Source organism: Phodopus roborovskii, unplaced genomic scaffold, assembly GCF_943737965.1.
Source record: "Phodopus roborovskii unplaced genomic scaffold, PHOROB, whole genome shotgun sequence".
Lineage (NCBI taxonomy): Eukaryota > Metazoa > Chordata > Mammalia > Rodentia > Cricetidae > Phodopus > Phodopus roborovskii.
In genome coordinates, this window is record NW_026127090.1 from 69817 (window position 1) to 77390 (window position 7574).

A 7574-nucleotide genomic window follows, 5' to 3' on the forward strand; every position below is an offset into this window, starting at 1 on the left:
CAGTCAATGGGCTGATCTCCAAAATATACAAACAACTCAAAAAACTAATCAACAAAACACCAAAGAGCCCTATTAAAAATGGGGTATAGACCAGCAGAGAAACTAGGATACAAGGTGTATTCTAAGAGATTCATATAAAGTCCCTCACAGAACCAGGAAGGGACAAGTCCCCAGAGCTCAGGGGAAGTGGGGGGGGGCAGCGAATGGAGAGAGTAGTAGGGGAAAACGAGGGGGAGGAAAGGAAAACATGTGCGACCAGGAAGATTGAGCCTGGTTTGGAATAGAAGACAGGAAAGAGAGACACAAAGAGAGAGAGAGAACATAAAAGAGGGAGCCAATATTGGTTTGAAGATAAAATTGAACACAATGAAAAGTCTAGAGAACTACAAGACTGCTCCCAACTAACAATTTGAGCTTCCTTGGAAAGGCTACCATAAATGCCCTTCCCAAAGGGTGAGGGAGAGTGAGAGCAACAACTAACTTATCCATGGAGCCCTCAATTAATGCCTGTTGGAAATAGGAGCAAATAACCATACATAAAAACTAAGTGAAAGTAGAACCCAGATGCATGTCGAGAGGACAAGACCAGGTGGCAGAAACACATAGAGACAGCTTACCTGAACAAGGAGCAGCTAACAGGCCACCAGACTGATAGCTGGGAAGCCAGCATGGCCGCCCTGAATATGGGTCTCAGCCAGAAGGACTGAGCAGTCTAAGGTACCTCAGACAGCAGAGCCAGGATGTATCCCTGGGACATAAAAGGACTTTGCGAACACATTCCCCATGGAGTGATAACTGCCTTAATCTAGAGACAGGAGAGAAGCACTAGTCCCTACTTCACATGACCTGTCAGCTCTACATGATGCCAACTGGATGGCATTCCCCTACATATGGAATTGGGGTGGGGGGATGGGAGGGTAGGGTAGTTAGAATGCATGTGAGAAGGCAGCGAGGGTTAAACTGAGGGAAGGAGGGAGGCGGAAGAAAGGGAGGGGGAGGGAGAGGGACCTGGGATTGACATGTAAAATAATAAATTAAATTTAAAAAAATGCTTTGACTCCAAAATTAAGTTCAAGGACATGTTACTGGGGCAAAGGATTTCTATTATTGTTTCCAGAGAAAATGAAAAATTGTGCATTCCTTCCAGACTAATGTGGTTTGATCAAGCCAGACCACCTGATAGAGAATACCAGGTGATCCTACATTCAAAACAGGTGGACAAAGCAGCCTTACAGACTACATGCAGGATTTCTGCCTCTTCATAGAATCCCCCATGACAGTGCCTCTTACCAACAGGAAGTAGTTTGGAAAGAACGACACCCAAATTCCCAAATATTGTCTATAAATGTTTGTTATTATTTAAGTGGACTTGGTTATATAAAATGAAAAAAAAAAAAAAAGAATAGAAGCGTTGATTGAAAAAAAATTTCATAAAATCAAAAATTAAAATGGGGTACAGAACAAAAGAAATAATACTCAATAGAGGAAACCAAAAAAGCTGAAAAATACTTAAGAAAATGTTCAACATCTTTAGCTATCAGGGAAATGCAAATCAAAACAACTTTGAGATACTAACTTACTACTGCCAGGATGGCTAAAATTAAAAACACCAAATGAAAACTTATAACAAAGAAGATGTGGAGAAAGCTAACATTCCTCCATTGCTGGTGGGAATGCAAATTCATACAGCCATGTTGGAGATAAGTATGGTGGTTCTTCAGGAAAATGGGAATTAGTTTACCACGCGACCCAGCAATCCCCCCTTAGACATATACCCAAATGATCCATATCCCAGCAACAAAGACATCTGCTCAACTATGTTGATAGCAGCATTATTTGTAATAGCAAGAAACTAGAAACAACCTAGATGATCCTCAATTGAAGAATGGATAAGAAGATAGGATAAGGATAGGAAAGAAATTGTGACTAGGAAGATTGAGTCAGGGTAGGAATACAAGACAGAAGAGGGAGAGAGAGAGACTGAGAGTGAGTGAAAGAGAGAGAGGGAGACAGAAAGAGAGAGGAGAATAAAAGAAGGAGCCAGTATTGGTTTGAAGAGAAAAGTGAATCTAAAGAAAGGTCTAGAGACCTACAAGACTGCTGCCAACTAACAATTTGAGCAACTGTGAAAAGGCTACCATAAATGCCCTTCCTGGATAGTGAGATCAACAACTAACTTATTCACCATCATGGAGCCCTCCTATAGTGCTGTTGGAAACAGAAGCAAACACCCAAACCTAAACACTGAGTTTAACGAGAATCCAGATGCAGATGGACAGAACAAGACCAGGTTGTAGAAACACACAGAGACAGCTGACCTGAACAAGGAGCAAATAACAGGCACCCAGACTGATAGCTTGGAATCCAGCATGGTACTGACTCAGTCTTCTCTAAATATGGGTCTCAGCCAGAATGACTGAGCAGTCCTAGGGACTGCAGACAGTGGAACCAGGATGTGTTCCTCATGCACAAAAGGTCATTGCACACACATCCCCCATGGAGGGTACTCACTTAACCTAGAAACAGGAGAGAAGCCCTACTCCCTACTTCAAATGACTTGACAGATCTACATGACTACACCTGGATGGCATTGTCATACATGTGGAATTGGGTTGGGAGTTGGGAGCAGAGGGTGGTAACTGCGCATGTGAGGGGGAATAGCATGTAAATGGGTGGGAGGGAGGGAGAGAGAGGGAAATGGGATCGACATGTGAAATAAAAAATAAATAAGTAAATACAAAATAAAATAAAATAAGTACCCCAGGCCAGAATCTTACAGGTTGCTGGTAATACAGAACAACAGTGTAAACAACACCAGGCTCCTCCTGGTACAGAAGTCCTAAGCCATGCTCATCCTGGATACATGCTGGGTTTCTGAAGGCCTAGGTGCATTGGGCCACCTGGTGGGCAGTCAGAGAGGAGAGGAGTTCTGAATCCCTAGGTGCTAATGACAGATCCAGACCCTCGCCCAGCCCTCCTCTCCTCAGGTGGCAGTGACTGTGACCTTAGGGAAAGGGGGTGAGGGTGAGAGTGGGGAGGAGGAGGATGAGGGGTGTTGGGGAGAACAGCTTTGGTAAAGATTTTTGTGTCAACTAAAAAAATAAAAATTACAAAATATATGATAATTACAAGTGACGGCTATGTGCAGACTTGTTACAATCAGTCCGAAGCAAAGAAGACAAAATAAGATAACAGTGGTCTAGTAGACAGGTCAAGTGGTCTACAGATTTATAGGTCAATGCAATTTATCAAAGCAGAACAGAGTACATCAGAAGGAACTTCAGGTGTTACGAGTATGATTCCATTTCTCTGGGCAATAAAATGTAGAACAGGAAAAAGGATTGACAATATCCTGAAGAGTGGAAAAGAGATAAAAATAAAATTATAATACTGAAAGATAACATAAAAGAAGATCTGGTGTAACCCACAAAATCCATAAAAGGAGCCAACCGTTAAGAGAGCAGAGTGTACAGAGAGGCTCAGGGGAAAGCACCAATGTAAGAAGGTAGAGTCAGGAATTAAATAAATAAATAAGATTTCACTTCAGGCATGCATATCTGGGTAAGAGTCACTGATATGAAAAAAGAAAAAGAGAAAAGGAGAGACATTTCTACGCTAGGGATGTCTGAGAAAATCGAGAGAGACTAAATGTAATGTAAAAAGTTATGGAGGTTCAAAGAAAAGTCATCAAATGTCGAGAAAGATGTAAACTGTTTGCTGTGGGCTCTCATATCTACAAATATAAATTTAAGATTAGTAATATGAGTTAAAATTTTTGACCATACCAGGTTAATGGTTTAAAAGTTCTGTTTATTTCTCTCAAGAAAAATATATGTACTTGCTAAAAAGTTCTATCAGTGTTTCCTGTTAGAAACCTGTTTGTTGCAAGAATAGAGCTTAAACAAAAATGGTTTAAACATTTTTGCTGCCTAATGATAACAGCCCCCAGCTCAAAATTTACCTCTGAGCACTGGTCATTAAATTCAGATTATCAGAAAATCAGATGTCCTTTTAATGTAGATGACATTAATTCTCTTTTATGTCGAAAGCTGTTAAAAATTGAAACTAGTTGAAAAGTTAAAATTATTACCACTGTAAATTAACATAAACTTAACAGGCACTAAGGTGACAATGGGTCTAACGACATAAAGGATGCTAAAATTATTTGATATTATAAGAAGTCAGTACAGGATGTTTAATTGGTTTATCAAACACTTTTTTATATGTTTAAATTCAGAAGGTTACATTATATTTGTGCTTTATTACATTGTTAATATTTGTACTTAAATTAAAGGGCTAAAATTTAAGATCATAGCCATACACTATATATACTAAGCAAAAGTTGAGAATCTTATTTTTTTTATGATACAGATGGCAATCCATCCTTGTTTTTGCTAAATTTGGTAAGCATAAGTTATTTAGATAAACTGAATCACATAGCTGTTTTATGTTTTCCTAAAAGGAGTTTCAAATTAAAATAAGTATTTTTAAAGCTAAAACTGACAATGCAAAGTTCTAGTTTTATAAAATCTGGTAACTATTATAAAATGTTAAGAAACACAAGTTACCAGCAATCCTTATAGATTAACTTTTGGTTATAGTCGAACTAAGTATTAATGATTAATAACAGGGATGAACGTCACTCTGTCTCCTATACATATTCTAAAAGTTTAAGCTAAAATCGAATAATTGAAAACCAAGTTGTCTATTAAGACCTACCTAGAAAGACTTCTAATACTACAGAGATCTGTGGAATAAGACATTTAAATATTAACTAAAAAACTGTAATAATTTCAGACAAAGAATCACAAAACCTAACAATGACCAAAGAAAGGTCTCTAAAGAACATTGTGGGGCAGCATGGATTGTTATGACACTGACCAGGGAGCAAGATGCTACAACAGAATACCTGCAGCACGATATGAACCAGCTCGGACTGTGTAGAGGCTACAGGGTACTGGAAAATTGTCTGCACCTTTGCCTGGACAAAATAAGTTCAGACTTTTCCAATTCCAGGTTCCACAATGGGGGGAAAAAACACCTGTCACATTATGTACTTGGTGAAAAATTTCTCCCCTCAATGCCATAGAAAATTGTATATGGCTAAGAATATAAGGAATGGTCCCTGTGATTTTTTTAATAGATTCAAATGTAACATATAGTTTATCCTTCTCAGATCTCTAATTCTATTGATGGCTTGGCTAACAAAACTTTGTAAGCTTGGCAATAAAGGCAGACTTGATATGGCTCCTAAATAAGAATTTAAAAAATATAAAGATATATAAGTCTTTTTTGAACATTTATTTATTAATTATGCATACACTCTTCTGCCTGCATACATGTCTGCACACCCAAAGAGGATACCACATCACATTATAAATGTTTGTGAGCCATAATGTAGTTGCTGGGGATTGAACTCAGGACTTCTAGAAGAGCAGCCAGTAATCTTAACCTCTGCCACATCTCTCTAGCCCAAGACATATACTTCTTAAAGATATAAAAAATTAATTTACAATATAAAAATTCAGAGCTTAACTTTTAATCAAGTTCTGATAAGCTAATAGAGCAGGGACTCCCAGCTGTTTAGTCACAAACTCAAATTTTATAATTTATATTGGGTGTCATCGAAGTGTAAATATGAAGGATGTTTCATTAGGCCTAATGCAGCACTGACCAATCTATACATGGATCGCTCTTGACAGAAGAAAAACCTTCTACCCCAAATCTGTAAATTTTGATTGGACTCAAAGTCATAAATATATTCCTGCTGTTTATAGATACCCAAAACCTATTTTTTGTACAATTTGTAATTCAGCACAGATTGGTAATGATAATACATCTAAAACTTTATGTCCTTTTATATAACACAGTTCATATAGGCTTCAGAGGGTCAAATGTCATAAAGCTTTTATCCACTTCTTACAGGTCAAAAGGACTGCAGATTAATACAGCTATCCTGAGGATGGAATTTTCTCCCTGGTCTTGCTATCTTTCTTGATCACCAAAGGTAAGGAACAAAGAGTTCCAATTAAATATATACATTTTAACCTTTGTTCCCAGTTTAAACATGTCTCAGACGATTTGTGCTTCTGGCAGATGAGTATCAATTGCTGACTACAGCCTGCTCCTCTATAGTGCTCTCCCTCCTCACTGTGAACCAGCCCAGTCAAAGTGAATCTTCAACAGTGTCTACAAACCGATGCCTCTGATAAATGGTCCATTTCCTGAATCCCACTTCCTTTTGTTGGTATTGTCTAGCATTTTAGCCTACTTGCAGCTAAGAAAACTCTGCAAATGTAAGCAGGAAGTAGTGCAAGCATGTTGGTGGCACAACAGTGTTTTGATTTTCAAATAGCTGTCACCTGGAGTTCTATAGCCTATAAAGCCTCCTTGAGCAGCTTGTTACTATTATGCCTACTGGTTTCCTCAACTTCCAAGGAAGTGACTAATGGCTGCAAAAGCAAATGGATTTTACTGGTAAAAATCAAAACAGATGGGACCTCACTCTGTCAGAAAAGTAAGGTAGTGGCTTAAAATTGTGAGGGGTTTATAACAGGGTAAACAGAAAGGGAAACTTGAGCCAACTAATCTCAGTTCACAAGGTTTCCAAGATACAGGCAGTTCATAGAGTGCAAATTTATTTACAAGTTCCACATGGAACTAAGTTAATATTTACCATCATTTGTTTAGGCAAGATTGATGAGCACACCTGAAAGGTTGGTATTTTTTCTTTGTTTTTACTTCTTCTCCTGAGGATGTGGGTTCTGTAGTCTGTAGTCAGGGATTTATCTATTGGCAGAAATTCTTGTTCTCATTATTTTTTCCTTCTTGCAATAAGCCTTAATTTTATAACATTTAGTTATTAATTTTTCCATCACATTTCTTCTTTGCAACAAACATTAGAGGCCCATTTTTTGGGCCTCCAATAGGTAAAAGACTTCTGGTGTTTTTTGGTGTACAGGTTACTCACATTGCCTCCTATGTATATTAGTTTACTTTTGTTTACTTTTGATATAGCATCTCAACCAGGGAAAAGGTGACATGTATTCTTTTCCTGTACTACATCCTGCTTACATTTGCAGTGTTTTCTTGGGCATGAGATGGCTAAAATGCTATATAAAACCAATAAAAAAAAAGTATTAAAAGGAGGGGGACTTCAGTAAATTGCACATTTATCAGAGGCATTAGTTTATAGACCCTGTTGAAGATTCACATTGCTGTGCTGGTTCACAGTAAGTCCAGAGCAGTATTTAGAGCAGAATGTAGTCAGTAACTGATGCTCATCTGCCAGAAGCACAAAGCTGCTGAGACATGGTTAAATTTGGAACATAAGTTTGAGATATATTATCATCACCACTCTATTCTGAAATTTATACTGTAGAAAAAGTAGATATTGGGTATCTGTAAAACAGCAGGAATGTACTTATGCCTTTGAGTCTAGCAAAAACTACAGATTTGGGTTACAAAATTGTACATTTATCTTGTGTCAAGAGAGATCGATGTATAGACAGGTCCGTGGTGCATTAGGCCTGAGGAAATATCCTTCATATTTACACTTCGATGACACCCAACAT